We start from the raw sequence: 15,908 nt of genomic DNA, 5'->3' as shown, positions 1-15,908 counted from the left end.
CACATTCAATCTGCCAGCTCCCATTCCCTGATGGAAAGAAGTAAAATACTTTAAGCCCCAATGTTTGGATGGGGGAACTGATGGAGAAAGAGTTTCAGTGACCAGCCTCAGGTTATGCTGTTTACTGACTTTTTGTGAGAAACCATTGAGTTTTCTGCTGAAAAGCAGGGCAAGGAAGTGAGTTGCTGATTACTCTTTGCTTCCAAAGAGGTGATCCCCCACAGAATTTTGCAAGCACCACTTTTACCTGCTTTCTTCTTTTGTTATATAAACTCCAGCCTTAGCCCATCTTTCCAATCGCCCTGAATCGGGTTTTGTCTTGCAGATTTGCTTGTCCTGGGTCTGATTTTAACCTGAAGCAGCAAGAATGCAGCATACTGGTCATGATTGCTCTGAATGAGCCCCTGCACAGTCCTGTGCTACCTCACCATCCCAGGGGCTGGATTCCATGCAGGATGTGGCAGGAACTACCTGCTAGGCTGGGTGTACAGAGATGTGAGGTGAGTTGCAAACCAGCAGAAAAGCTGCAGACAATTTAGGTGACCCTCTGCCTGTCTCTGACATGGCCCCTGCTCTGGGCTTGCTTCTGTTCTGGTATTGTCTTCTGGTACCAGATCCAGTGGGTTTCTTGCCACATCACATTTCCCACATCAAAAACCATCCTACAAAAGATTGGCTTTGAGATTTTGCTGAGGGAGAGTGTGTGTCATGGCTCTGGAGTGGAGGCCAGGTAAATATAAAGGTAAGCTTTCTGTGTCTGCCCCTCTCCTCACTTCTTGCATCAGCTCAGATCTCTGGTCTCAGTCTGGGACAGAGGACAGCAGGGTTATGAGATCTCCTGATCAGGCATGCAACTTTCAGCAGTGCTTTGACTTTGAGTGTAAATTTTCTCTCTGAAAACTCAGGGGAAATCTAAAGAAGCTGCCTGTTGCTTAGAGAATAGAGAGGAAGAGTGCAGTGCTTTGACATTGTTTTTTTATTCCTAATCCCTGAGGTAGCTGATGTTTTTATTTAATATTTTTTTACTCCCTTCCATGTTTAATGTGCTCCTTTAAATTGCTTAAGCTTCTTTTTCTTCCCTTTAACTCAGTTAAATCAGATTCCCCTGTACCCTGAAATATAAAATACATGGAGGTTTTCTCTAAAGCATAGTTTATGCTAATAATTCCCTCTCTGCATTCCTGTGCTAGAGTCAAGCACTGCATATCTGATTGGGCTCTTAATGACTTTTGGGAATCATTTAAATATCTAGCTGACTAGCCCAGTTAATAATCAAAGCTGCAGCTCCTTGAAGCAGGAGTGACTCATGGAAGAAGAAGAAGAAAGCTTCTGGTTATTTCTAAGCCTCTCTCCTGCCCCTTCACTGCTGTGCAGGCTCTGAAGGGCACGGCCTTATCAGATGTTCCCAGGCAATGTGCATCCTGTCTGGCTGGCTCCCAGTCACACCTTCAGGTGTGCAAAGTGCCAGCTTGGTGTCTGAACATCTGTTGCCTGTGCACCCATTGCAGGGAGATCACTGGAGCTTGCAGATTAAACAGTTCAAATTCAAACATTTAGCTTTTGAATTGCAGATTTTTTTTGGGGGGGGGGGGGGGTGGAGGCGGAGGGGGTGGGGGGAACACTTGAATGTTGCAGTGGGGATAGTTCTTGGGAGACAACTGGCTTTTCCTCCTGTGTGCTTAGGTGTGCCCTGATGCTGCTGGTGCTATCTGTGGGATTTGCCTTTGGGATTGCTTGTCTAACTCAGTGTCCTTTCCAAATGAGTGCTACCCTATCCCAATGTTTGTTTTCATTCTTAAGGTATTTTCTGACCATCTCACCTGATATCTCCTGAAGTTTCATTTAATTTCTAGAATGAGCTCTTTTTTTTTACATATTTAGTCCTAGAGTGCTGTGGATCATTGTCATGTGCTGTTACTGCTGTCTGTGCTGCAGACAGACAAAAAATCTGCTCTGGTAATGGGAGAAAACCTAATAATGGCTGTGTTTCCCTTCCTCCTGCATCCCAGATTACTCTCCTGAGCACTGGCATGATGTTAGGACTACCTTTGGCATCTCTGTATCTCCTTTTGTGTCCTGAATGGCAGTGCTCACTGAGATCCCTGCTTCTCTGATTTATGAATCAAGATATGTTCCACCAGAGAGAATGAGTGCCTGGGGGAGAGAGAAGGGCTTTGATCTCACTGTGCTTTTGAAATATGACTGTAAAATCAGAATTAGATGGCAATCTCTTTGGGGCAGGGACATCTCTGCATGCCCTGCACAGTGCCTGGCACGCTTTGGGTGCTGTGTTATCAACAACAGAGGCTGAGTAATGGGTGATGCTCTCAAATCTTGTCTGTTGACCCTGAAGAGTTGAGGAGCTGTTCTCTCCTCATGCTACTGTTAATAGTGCTCTTGTTTCCCCCCCCTGCTCCATAGTAACTGGACCTTGCTGGGCCCTCTGGCCATAGATGTGGTGGGATGGAGGTGCTGCGACAGGAGCTGTGCTCTCTCCTGGGCACAGCCTCGTGTCCTGCTGTACAAACCGTGGGTTTTCTGTGGTGTTCACTCTCCACACTTGGCCTTAAGCACCAACTGTGGTTCAGGAAGCCCTAAAATAGTGAAAGTAGCAAGGAAAAGCCCTGGGATATTTGCAGCTGCTGGGACCAGTCACAGATTTTTCCCTTTGCCAATGTGAGAGCAGACACGCCATCTCATTCCTTCTCTTGATTTAATGTTTTGGAGAAGATGTACAAAGACTCTGAGGGATTTAATCACTGGGCTGAGTTGTTTTAAATCCACAAAATGATCCTTTGAAATTTCTTTTCCTTAACTGTCTTTTTCTTTTTTTCCCCGCAAACCTACTTTTCTCTCACTTCCAGATGTGAAATGTCAATTTCTGATCAACCTAAATCAAAGTTCTTCAGTGGGGGAGGTACAGCTGAAGATGTCCTCTCTGCTCCCAGAACTGCTGCTTCCTCAGCTCTAAAAGCAACACCACACTTGAAGGTTTCACCAAGTTTTTGCTGTCACTGCTATTAAAGAGCCTGACTTAATTCACAGTCCTTGCCTTGAGTGGAAAACCTGTCTTATCATTATAGGGAAGAGGAAGGAAAGGACACTCAAGGTGTGATTGCCATGATTCCCAAATGAGTCATGGATTTTGATGTGGAAAGAGCTGACCTTGTCCTCCTTGGCTGCATATGTGGCTTTGCTTTTCAAGGTGAAAGGTGGGATTGCTGTCTGTTCTGCACCTGGTGCTCCAGATTTGAGGGGAGTCGTTTCCATGACCTTTCCAGTTAGAGCTGGAGTTTTGGGATAGAGGTGTGCCCCTCTCCAGGGTGCCCTGCTGCACTGGGGAGTCTGTTCACCCAACAGCAACCATTTCTGAAGAGGGGGAAGCAGGAGTTGGCTCTGAAACCTGGACCATGTGGAAACTCTTTCCAAGAAGACTGTTCTTATGCTTTGTCATGATGATCATGCTTTCCTAAGAGTAAGGAAAATTGATTGGACTCTGGAGAGAGGCAGTAATAAAAAAAGCCTTTTTTAAGACCACCAAGCTATGGGCTAAAGCTGAGGTGCACTCAGGTGATGTCTTCAGCTCAGTTGCCTATGGTGCTTTGCTCTAAAATGGGACAGGTGACATCTCATGTGGGCTACTGACCTGTGTCCTAAAACTCTCACCTAATTGTCTTGGTTCTCCAGCTGCAAAGATTCATTAGAGGAGATGGAAATTTCTTGCCTTCCCAGCCAGGAATATAAAGGCCAAGGGATGGATGAAAGGGAGTGGGGAGAGCTCACAAGGAGACTTTGCTGGCCGTGGTCTGCAGTGGATCTCACAGCCCCATTCAGCACATCTGTCTCTCCAGAGAAGCTGATGGCACGTGTGAAATGCAGTGAGTCCTTGGGCTATTGTGTAACTTGGGGGATGCCTGCAGCTGCTGCTCATAATTAATCATTTAAGCAACAAAATCAAGTGACTTTACAGACAGTATCCAAACTGCTGACCTCAATGCATTTTAAAAGTTCGTTGGATACTGAACCTCAAATGACCCATGGATGGATCTGGAATAATAATTTTCATAATCCTCAAGTCATTATCTTAAGAGGGAACGTATTGTTCTCCTAATTAAGTCTGTCCACACGCTGTGCAGCTTCCCATGCAAATGCACTGTGCATAAACTAATTAAAAGAAATATACAGCCACAAGGACTTAAATGGTCTTTTATGCAATCTCTTTAAATTACAGTCTCCCTCCTCCCCCCTCACACACACAAACTAACAAGGGATTCGGCATCATATTCAGCAGGGAAAACCACTGAGCAGTTTTGGATCCCAATCTGGAATCCCCCAGAATTTATTAGAAAGCTTTTGTTTTATGACATTTTTGTGAGGGCCCTGGATGTGTAGAAGACCCTAATTGAGAATTACGATTGTTTAATAGGAGACAGTCCCTGCCCTGAAGAGCTTACAGTCTAAACAGACAAGACAGCCAAAAGCTGGGAAAGCCTTGTTTTGCACTTGAGCAGCTCAGCCATTGAAAAGTTGAATGACTTTTTCAAGGTTATATACACAGAGCTGGGAACTGGAGGCAGATCTACTCCAGCACTGTAAGTACCTGAGTCTTCTACCTTTAGTAATAGACCCAAAAGACATAATGTATAGAAGCCTGTTTTGTGCAACAGCACCAAAGAGCAATTTCACACTGATTCTCACTGGTATTTTGTTGGCTGGGAAATGGCTGTGAGGCTGCTGGGCTGTTTTCAGTAGCTCTTTCATGTTCTCTGGTGTGGTGGAGGTTGTGGCCCTGGAAAGCAGTATGCTGGAGGCATGTGACCATTGTAAAATGTTTTCTGCCAGGTCTCCCCACTTAAACCTCAGCAGCACTGTGCAGATACAGCAGAAGCCCCCTGGCCAGCAGTGTTCAGGCTGTGTGCCTTGCACTGGATCGTGAGTTTGTTGAACCCTGGACTGGCCTCTGTGTTTGGTTGTGAACATGAGTGAAGCAAGATGGAGGAGACCATCAGGGTTATTTTTGCTGTCATTTCCCTTGGGACTGTTGCTGACATTGCCTTTGGCTTCTATTTTGCCGAAGAGGAGTGGATGGAAGCTCTGGGTGTAGGATGTCCCACTTGCTGTTTTCACTCTTCTTCCAGTACATGGATCTGGTGTTTGTGTGTTTGCCAGACAGCCAGCAGAGGAATACTTTCTGAGTGGTCTGAGCAGAGTACCCAAACAAAGAAGCTGTGTTTGCACTCAGGTGAACTGGGACAATGCAGCCATGCCCATCCAGGGGAGAGGATGTAAGCAATTGTTGTGCAGCTCAGCTGCTCTGAACCAGGTGGAATGATATCAGCTGCTAGATGAAGATGGGCTGTGTAGCTTACAGCATTGCAGAAGCCTTAAGTTCTGCCAAATAGACATTAGTTGGTGTCTGCTGCTTCTGGACAATTATTGAGGCAGTGGAGCTGCAAGCTTCAGAAACAGCCCATCAATGTGTGAGTACCATCCACAGTGGGACTGGCTCAGGGGGAAGTGGCAGCCAAGCCCTCAACAGCCTGGGCATGGCTGGATAGGAATTTGCACATAAATTTTGAGAGAGAACAGGGATTTTCTTGCTCTCTTTTGTAGATGGGTGTTTATGAGTGTGAAGTGGAAGATGAAATTTCCTTAGTCTGTTCTCAATTACTGTCTCATTCTTTGCATGTGGCAGGTTTCCTGACAGCATCCCTCCCGATGCAGCAGCCATGGAAAGCAGCAGCTGGAAAAGGAGGGTGAGGAGGAGCCTGGGAGGCCCCTGAGCACAGGATCAGAACCACAGCGAACAAGCAGTTCTCCTCTTATCTGATGTAGCCTGGAGAGCAGACAGATAGGACTGCAGCAATCAGTATGATGGGAATGTGGTGGGTGGACTCTATCAAGAGAAAAGAAACCCTCCCCTCTATGGATGAACCTTCATGTCTCTGTTTCCCCCCTCTCCAGTCCTCATTCTGGTTAGAGGGAGGATCTTTTCTGCATCCAGCGATGAGATGAAAGAGTGCCCCACATTTGACACTTCATGAGTTGGCTGAACCCTACTAAGTGATCTTCATAAAATCCTGATTCCAAAGCATCAAAGCCTTTTCCTGACTGGTAAAAACCCTAAAAATTCCTGGAAGAACTGCCAAAGGGCAATGGGGCTGATTCTGTCAAGTGCCTTTGGTTAGAGCCGGGTTTGGTTATTTATGGGGGCCGGGGGAGGCAAGAACTCTCCAGATGGGTGGCTAAACCAAATAAAACAATGATAAAAATCAATGAAGTTATGTGCAGGGAAAAGAATGCCTGTGCATGAGGCACACACTTCTCTGTGCTGAAACATCCCTCAGCACGGTGCTACTCTGGGCACTCCACCCCAGGCTGTCTCATCCCCCTGGGTCTGCCCAATTGTGCCCTTTGCTGGGGGAATTCTGGCTTGCTTTATTGGTAGCTTAGGTACCATTGGTACCTTATGAAACCTCACACTGATTGAGGCACAAATCCTACCAGAAACATGTCCAGGTGAGCAATCACCCAAATGCAACAAGAAGTCATGCCACTGCAGTGGGATTATAGCAGGGCTGGTCTCTCAGCCCTTGCAAGAAGCCAGCAATGGATCAGGAGTGAGACTTTCATCTCTCTGGAAAGGTGGCAGTGTTCTGATGTTCAGGTCCTGCTGGGACTCCAAAGAAGCAGGTGTGTGTCTCACCAAAGTATGCCTCAGAGCTGATGTGAGAGGGATGGAGGTTGGGACACAGGGTTGCACAGAAGCCCTTGGATGAGAAGCCAGGTGTAAAGATTTCCTGTCAGAAAAGGCTGAAGAAATTTGCTGTGAAGTAAGATGGTGTAAAGGAACTGAGTGAGCAGGAGGACAATCTTCAAAATCATCTGGGTACTTGAGGCATCCTGAAGCATTAATTCTGAGTCCTGCTGGGGTGTGTGTCACTGAAAGCTGTGAGCCAGTTCCCTTCTCCAAAACTGTCCCTTCTCCAAAGAACTGAAGCCTAAGCATACGAGGGGAGAGAAAGCATAAGAAAGCAGGATATTGGGAATTGGGATTGGGACTGGCTGTTAGATCTTTCATGCATCCAAGATCAGAGGAGGAGGATTCAGTAATTCCTTCAAGAACGAAGATTGCTTACCATCTACTTTGCAAGGAAGCATGCTGAGCAAGTGGGAAGATGACCAGGAGTCAGGACTGAGTGGAGTGTTGAAATATCTGATGAGAGAGGAAATTTGGTGGAGAGGGGTGAACTTGGTGACTGCAAACTGCTTTTGCATGAGTGCACCCCTGGTTTTCCTACGTTAGGGAAATTTTGGATTTTTGCATGGGTTGTCACACGGCCATACCATTAGCCAGTCCAATAGTCTCATCTCCTTAGTGCTGGTTTTTATTTTTGGAGGCATGCTTTGGTGGAAAACCTCTAGTACTGTCATGGAAAAAATTGTCCCTTGAGTAATTCCTTTTCTTCCACTGAGTCTTTTTGGACTCCATGGAATCACAGAATGGTTTGGGTTGAAAGGGACCTTAAAGGTCATCCAGTCCCAAGCCCTTGCCATGGGCAGGGACACCTTGCACTAGACTGGGTTGCTCAGAGCCCCACCCAACCTGCCCTTGAACACTTTCAGTCTGGCAATTGTCCTCACCTGTTCACCAGTATTTGTTTAGGCTGTTAAAATGGGGGTGAGGATCAGCCCACTGAGGTTGCTGTTCATCCCTGTGCTGTGAACTCCAGCTCTGTAGGTAAGTGTAATTAATTTTTTTCTGTCTTATCCATCAGACAGAGCCTTAGTGAGCTCTTTGTTAAGGTCAGGTTCTGCACCTGTGAGTGGTCCCTCCCCTGGGCTGCCTTTGCCCAGTCTGTTGTCTCAGGGAGCCCAGCCCTTGCCACAGTCACCTCCCAGCTGAGACCCTTGTCCCTCTCTGCTCCCTTCCCACAGATGGAGCCTGCTCGCAGCACTTCAGCAGGAGAGGGACAGGATGAGGTGAGTGATTTGTTTGCTAACAAGGACCCTTGTTTCTTGTTAAAGGCCTGTGAGATAAGAGATGCCATTGATGTCTCAAGGTGCTCTTATCATAGGCCTGAGTCTGAAACAACACTACTCATCCACACTTTCTCTCCAGCTTGTTGATGAAAATGGAGAATTTTCTTCTGCTGTTTCCAGTCTCTGGAATGCCCCTAGACAAAAGAATTTTTCAGACACATCTTTTCCTTTTGTGAATCAAACTCCAGCCCCTTAATGTTCAGCAAATAATGTGTTCCAAAGAGACTGTGTTGTATGTGATCGTAATTACATTTGGGTTTTAATAATCACAAACACTTCTGTTTTCTAAGAACCAGCTAAACTGATTTCCAAATAATTTAGTTTGAATGACATGTTTTGTGTTTGTGTAGCATCTTCTCCCCCACTTCTAAAGAAAAACAAACAATGTATTAAAAAAAAAAAAAAAGCAAGTGTGGGGTAAAAAAAACCTTGGAGAACTTTAAAAGACTCTAAACCTGAAAAGGGAGGGTGGGATCAGCTAATTTGTCCCTCTTTTGTATGGTTTATTAAGCCTTTTGTTCTGGAACGCATGGGTTCAGTGGGAAAGCGGTTTTTGATATATAATGTATTTACTTTTGCTAATTAATTAAAGCAGTATTCATATGAAAATGCCGACTGATAATGGCTTTCACAGCAACAACTGTGTTTTTTAAAGTAGCAACTTTTAATTACAAATTGACTGGCAGAAATATATAAACCCAAATATTGTTCCACTGATTTCCTTTTAACTGTGTTACTCTTGCTTGATTTATCGGATTAGGGCTTTTCACACATAGTGGGTACAAGATATTGTTTTTAATGAGAAATTAAAAGATTACCAACAATACCCATAAACCATTAAAAACACAAACTCTAGATGAATGGTAATTAGACTGAATGATTTGAGGCTGATAAATTGAAAGCAATTAATGTATTTGTTAGGGATTCTGAAGATAGCTCTGGGTGTTCCAGAAAGCACTGAAGGGTTCAGATTTGGTGTGGAATTGCATGTGGAGATACCTTTCACTGCCTCAAGTGTCCAGGGTACCAGTGGAGAAGATGCTGGCAGGGCTCCACTGGGTTCTGGGAAGGGGGAGAGGTGAGGAGTTCCATCAGGGGGTTTTGTGGGGAGGGCTGAAGGGATGGATCAGGGCAGGTGTTCCCTGGATCCAGCCTTTTCTGTGTTCCACTGTTATCTGTGACATAATATGAGGGAAAACTTGAGGAGGTAATGCAGGGGGAAGTGCTGAGGAGAAGTAAAGTTTTCTTGTCTCTGCTGTGGTTTATCAGGAATGCATCTTCTGCTCAACTCAAGCAACCCTGAGCCAGTAAAGCTGCACAAAATGCTCTTTTGGCATTTGAGGAGGTTGCATTTGTTAATGGTGGCTTGTAACCCCAGCAAGAGCATCCTGTTTCTATTCTTTCTCTTATTCTTGGCAAAGCAAATGTTTTGGGATTCTGTTTCAGCAGAAGGAAGTACTCTCGGGTGCTGATGCCTTTTGATATTGTTCCTTGTACTTGGGTCTAGAGCAGAGCTCACCATGATTTCCCATCTTTGGAGAATTTTTCAGCACAAGAAAAATAGCCAGAACCAAGTAATCTCCTAAATCAGGACAGTGATGTCTCTACCCAAAAATCTTAAAACGAAAACAAGCCCTCCCCACCATAAAACATAAAGGCTCAGGTAACATATGACCTGCACAACTGAAACATCTACTTTTAGTTTTTGCTATTTTTATTTCAAGTCTTTTCCAAGTGTAAATTAAGACATTCAATTTAAGAGTCATGGCAAAAAAAAACAGAAAGCTTTCCCCAATTTTCCCCTAAGTCAGGAATATAATCAGTCCTTTCTTACACACATTTTCTTTGAGATAATTTGAGATTTCTATTGAGGAGTGGGGTGTTTTTCCATTAAAAAAAAAATCTTGACATGGAATTGTGCAAGTAGAACTCCTTCTCCACCATTGGCTTATCTCTGCTCTAATCCCTCCTTCAGATGTATTCCTTCCACAAGGGTTTTGAGTTCTTATCCACCATAGAAAGAAATGCATTATTTAACAAGGCAAGAGCACAGTGAGCCCTGATGGTGGAACCCTTCATGGTCTGCCATCAGCTGCTGCTATCTTGCTCAGGAAACCAGGTTTTCAAAGTTCTTGAATTCACTTATTCACTTAGCACTTGAGCTGGTGGCTGCTGAGTTCCTTTGCAAACCTGGTCATTGCATTCTGAATGAAAGTTGTTGGACTGAACCAAGATTTTTTTTCTGAATCTTTGCCTTAAAAATAGTGTTCTCTATGGAAATGCTGTGGCTTTTTGCATTTTCTTTCTTTTTGTCTGTCTCAAAGGTGCACTGAAGTCTTGCAGGTGTTCTGAAGCTTATACTTGCAGGGGCAAGGGCCCTGCTGTCTCCCCATGTGGCTCCATCCCTGTGCAGCACATTGTGTTTCTTGTAGGGTGATTTGTCACAGCTCTTTTCCGTCCTACTGGAGTCACAGTCAGTTGCAGAAAGAAACAGGTGTTTTATCAAGGATGTCTTGCTTCCAAGGATGACCTGGACAAGGAGCTGCTTCACCCAGCAGCCTTACTCTGGGGAACATTTCCTGGGTTGTTGCCACTGCTGTGAAGTAGCATCTTGGGCATTGCATTTCAGTATTTTTCATTCCTCATGCACTGGTTCAGCCATCAAATTAACAAATAAGGCTCCTGGAGGAGCCACCTGGGGCCTATTGCACAAGCTGGACGCCAGTAAAATCCAGTAGTGTGTAGCAAAAGGGAAAAGACCAATAAGGAAACAATAACAGAAAAGCTCTGTTAAAAAGGCATATGGGTACAATGCTGCTGGCCCAGTTAAGGAACCTGTTATATTCAGTAGTGCAATAAAATCCCAAGTAATTGCAAATGAAACTTAATGCCTTGTAAAAGAGCTCAGCTCCTTTCTCCTGTAGCTGCAGCTTTTTGAGTGGGTCCAGCAGGAGGTGTATTTGTGCTGCACAGCCTGGGAGGCTTTGGGGAAACAGCTGGTCAGTGTGGGCAGTATGAGGGCTGTTTGAAAAGCTCCAGCTTTTTTGGCCAGCCTGGCCTTCTCCAGGAGGATGTGGAGCAGGGCAGCACACAGGGAATTTGACTCCCACCTGGAGCGTGTGGGATCCACAGTGTTCTGGTCTTCCCAGCAGGTGCAGGAATCACTTCAGCCTGGTCCAGCTGCTGAGGTGTGGTGGTTACTTTTTCCTCTATTTTCAAATCCCTGTGTTCCATCATCACCATCATCCTGACTAGAGCAGTGGGCTCAAAAGCCATGCAAAAGCAAGGCAGAGAAGCCCTCCTAACATTCCTTGTGTGTGTATTCCTTCTGGGCTTTTGTCCACACTTTTTCCTGAATTTTTACAGCACAGGATTCTTGCCTGGTTCAGGTAAACCCTGTTTATTTGGGGAAAAGCGACTCGTGGTTCTGCTCTCTATTACAGATTTTGGATCATAACAGTTTCTTTAAGTCATAGGGCTAAATCCTGATTGTCTTTCCTCAGGTCTCACATCCAACTCCCTTTATGTGAATAAGAAATGTGTAGGAGGAGGGGATTTGCAGCACCTGACTTTCCAGTGAGGATAGGGATATTTTTTATTGTTTAGTGTCTGCTCTTTGGGAATTAAATAACTGCTTGATAATTTTAACTTCAAAGGCATGTTTCTAGTCCTTATGTTTGTGTGAACTCCACCCCCCCACACACCTCCCCATGTAATTTGAAAGTGTGATTTGGTTATGCTTGAAAGACTCAGGATCCAGAAGACAGAGAAAAACAACCCAAAGCTGATTGTTATTAAATACAAACACCACCATCCCCTCCCCAAATTGATGGTATTTGAATTCCTGGGTCTGCATTGCTGGTTTTGGGCCAAAGGAACTGAAGGCAGGTAGAAGTCTGACTTGCATTAGAACAGAGAAGCAAGAACCTGGTGGTTTTATTTGCAAATGGCCTGTGCCTGCTAAGCTTGGTGTGCAAATGCCAGAGTGGTATGAGCAAGGACTGAGTGCCATGGAAGGAAATACCAGCCCTTAGAGAAAATCCTTCCTGCTTCCACACACTTCCCTCACTTTTCAGTCCTGCAAAGTATGATATCCCCTCCTTCTCCTTTGTTAATCAGATTTTAATTTAAACTGCAATGCTTTGTTTCCCCACATGATGAACTGTATTTGGTAAATACAGTATTGAATGGCCCTTTTAAGTTCAAATGATGGTTCTAGCTGCCCACACTTCAGTTGAAAACATACAGTGTACTTCTTTCCTGGCATGAGCTAGCAGAAGTCATGGGGTGCACTCTGAGAAATAGCCCCTGCTTTCTTTATTGTTGCTTTTTCCTTCCTCTGATGGCATGAGTCAGGGGCACTGTCAGTCTCTGAACCAACAGTGCCTCCTTTTCAGCAATCAGTCTGCCTGTTTCATTGTTTGACTGAGCTGTGGCACTCTGCTGTAAGATTTGTCTAAATTCTCTGTAGCTGACAATAAAGAGGCAAATTTCTGAAATTCTAGGAGGATTTCCAGAGAAACTTCCTTCCTTCCCACTTCCCCCTGCCTTGAAATAAAGCAACCTCCTGCAAACTCATCAGCCCATTTCTGTCCTTATAGGGCTAGGGCTGGCATCCCTGGTTACTTCCTGCATAGCTATGGCTTTGACTTGGCTTCTCTAAACGTTCCTGCTGAAATTGCTCCAACACTTTATCCTCACATCCACCCACACATGTAAATGTCTCAGTGTCATAAGTTGGTTAGGATCCATGGAAGCCATGGCATCTCTTTGGCTCTGCCCCTTCATCCACCCCTGTGAAAAATGTGTGGTGTTTGAAATGGAGGCAAATGCAGATGGACACGAGGTGGGGAAATGGAGCTGAGAGGGGAGGGCAGGGAGAACAGTCTGTGGAGTTTATTAGGCTGTTCCAAGACTGAAGTGCAAGACTGTCCCTTAAAGCTGGATGTGAAAACTGCTGAGCCAATAGAGAGGTTTGTGTTGATTTCAGTGAGCTCTGGATCAGTCCCTTCAAACCCAGCAAGGAGTATGGACCTGACCAGATAATGCCCCTGTGGCAAAAGATAAGGCTTAGCACCCATGCAGGACCCGAAATAAGACCTCAGGTCTTTCAGAAGTGCTCCTTAGGAAAGGGCAGATCCTATACTCAGGGAGAATTGTAATAGTCTGAGGCCAGTGCTTTGGAAACTCTCTTCTCTTGGCTAAATGAGAATGCCTTGGATTTTCAAATCTGGTTCCAGTTGTAGGTGTTGAATGAATGAAAGTCTATTTCTGAAGAAATTCTTGAAGGCTGCTTCCCCTTCAACATCTAAACTGAATGTTGCAAGGTGTTCCTTCAGCTTTTAGGGCTGCACATACACACAGTCAAGGACTTAGGAGGATCACTGATGGGAAATTAAAAAGAAAAATTCAGATAAAAATAGTATGGATATTTATATCAAGGATATGCACACTTGAGACCATTTCAGAAATGGCAGGCTGGCCAGCAGTTTCAGCACCAGATCTTGGTTTGAACTCTGAAACTCCAGCAAAGTTGGGGTATGTGATCCCAAGATGGGGTTGTCTAAACAAGGAAATCACTCAGAACTCCAGGCAGCAGAAATGTATGTAAAGGCACTGAATAAATGCAGCAGTCCTGGGGAGCTAATCTCCCCACCCAGAGCTCTGGAGTTCTCAGTATGCAACCATTGTCATCTAAAATATTACCTGTCCTGTTGCAGCCTGGATTTGGTCTCCTTGCCTGTGGATTAGACAGACATAAGGAATATAAAACAAAATACATGCACAAAACCCTTGTGTTTCCTTTGCAAAATCAGGCTGTGCATATAGCTAATTCTTTTCATGTTAATCTACACTTACAACCCGATAACAAGCTAGAGCTTTCTTCTAACCAGGCTTGATTAAATTTGGAAGATTTCTTCCCAACAGGAGAACCCTTTCTGCTTTCATGCAGTAAACATGATTTTGTGCTTTCTGTATTTCCCTTATTATTTTTATTTCAGGAATTCTTTTTTCCCCCCTTATTATTATTATTATGAATAAGCTAGTTTTAAATCAATTTCAACAGCTGGAATTAATTTTCCTGTTACTGACTCTTCACTTGGGCCTGTCACAGAGAGGGAGGCTTTCTATTAGCATAAACATAACTGAAAGCTCTGGAATTTGCATTAATGTACTTTTAACAAGTTGACAGTCTTTTGGCACACGCTCCTGAGATCTGAGAAGCAAGGGAAAAAAAGACTGTATTATACCTTACACTGGCTGGATTGTAAGAAGCTGTCAGGTAAAACCTCTGGTTTCTTTTTCTACTACAAAAATATGGGACAAAATACCCACTCATAAGCAGGTGCACATATCTGACAATTTTGCAAAGTCCTTACTCCTTCCCTCCTAGAGCCTGGAAGAGGCTGCTCCCAGCTTGGGAACAAGCTGTTCCATTGTTATTGAAGGGATGTGGAACTCGCACAAGGGGTGGAGGTGCTGAGCAAGATATTTTACAAAGCTTTTAAAGGGTCTCAGGAAATGTATATTTTGGTGACAGGAGCATGGACCCTTTGAAAAGTGATCCAAACTCTGCTAAATAAACTGGTAGATGTGCCAAATAAAAAGCTAGTCCTGCAAGCTCCTTATTACCATGGGGGAGGAATTTAAGAAGATTCAGCATGGCAGTTTGGCCAGAAGATGACAAAATCTAAAGGGATGACCTGAAGACTGAGAGAGTGGTTTTCTACATCTCTGTTTAAACAAGATAATTAAAGTGAGGGTCTTTCCATTTGATCCCAGCTCCTGCATGGCAAGTGAATTGTGGTTGAACTTGGCCTTCATTAACCAGAGGAACCAGAAACTGCTGTTCCTGCTAAATCATGGAATCATTTAAGCTGGAAGCAACCTCTAATATTAGAGTCCAACCTTTGGCTGATCACCACCTTGTTATCCAGACCATGGCACTAAGGGCAAAATGACATGGCAGTAGCAGCAGGGCCTGAAAGGAGGATGATTTTTAGGAAACCTGGGGTTGACATTTGGCTGAACTCTGCTGGCTCTGCAGTCAGTGTGCAGAAGTACCAGGACTACTACTGGGTTGGTGTGGGCAACCAGGGGCTGGTCTGTGCACCCCTGCCTGCCTGAATGGACTTTGTAATGGCCTGAAGGTAAGAGTTAACTGAGTCCTGGCATTGCAGCCTTCAGATGTATGGAGAGGAAGCCTTTGAGTAGTTCTGGATCTCTCAGTTACGTAGATGTTCTGCTTGTGCATCAGTGCAGTTGATGTGTTTTTTTAAAAAATGCAATGTGCTTCCACCAATTACTTAGAATAAATGTGTTACAGTATTTGCAAGGACTGTACAAGCCAACATTAAATTTGTGTATGTTTCTAGTTACACTAGAAAAGGAGGCAGGAGAAAATATTTGGGCTGCAGATCAGACTCATAACAGTTGCCATGGGAATAAAAGAAATACTGAGAATTAAGGAAATCCTTTAAACTACAGAATTTTTTAAACTGAGGTCTTATTTGATTGTTTATTTAGGCCCCACATTAAGACAAAAATATGTGTTTAGCCAGCTCCTCCTGCTGGACCCAGAGCAACTCTTAGGGCTTATTTCCACAGAAATATTGCTGATCCTGGCCCCAGAACAGAGCAGAAGGAGGCCTGGGAGAGCTGCTGTGCCTAGTGGCACTGGGCTCACTCACTGCCAGGGGCTCGAGCAGCCCCCTTGCAGTTTGGCAAATAGAGGCCAGCTTTATGCTCACATGGTAAAGCTGCTGCCCTTGGTTTGGCAAAGCTGCAGTATTTTTCTGCTCCAGGCTTTGTTCCTGGGCTTGTGTCTTGAGTTTGGAGAGACCAAAATGGTACCCCTTTGGTCT

The sequence above is a fragment of the Haemorhous mexicanus genome, chromosome 11 (genome assembly GCF_027477595.1).
Source record: "Haemorhous mexicanus isolate bHaeMex1 chromosome 11, bHaeMex1.pri, whole genome shotgun sequence".
NCBI classification, from domain to species: Eukaryota; Metazoa; Chordata; class Aves; order Passeriformes; family Fringillidae; genus Haemorhous; species Haemorhous mexicanus.
The sequence above is the reverse complement of the archived record's forward strand: the minus strand, read 5'-3'. Positions refer to the sequence as shown.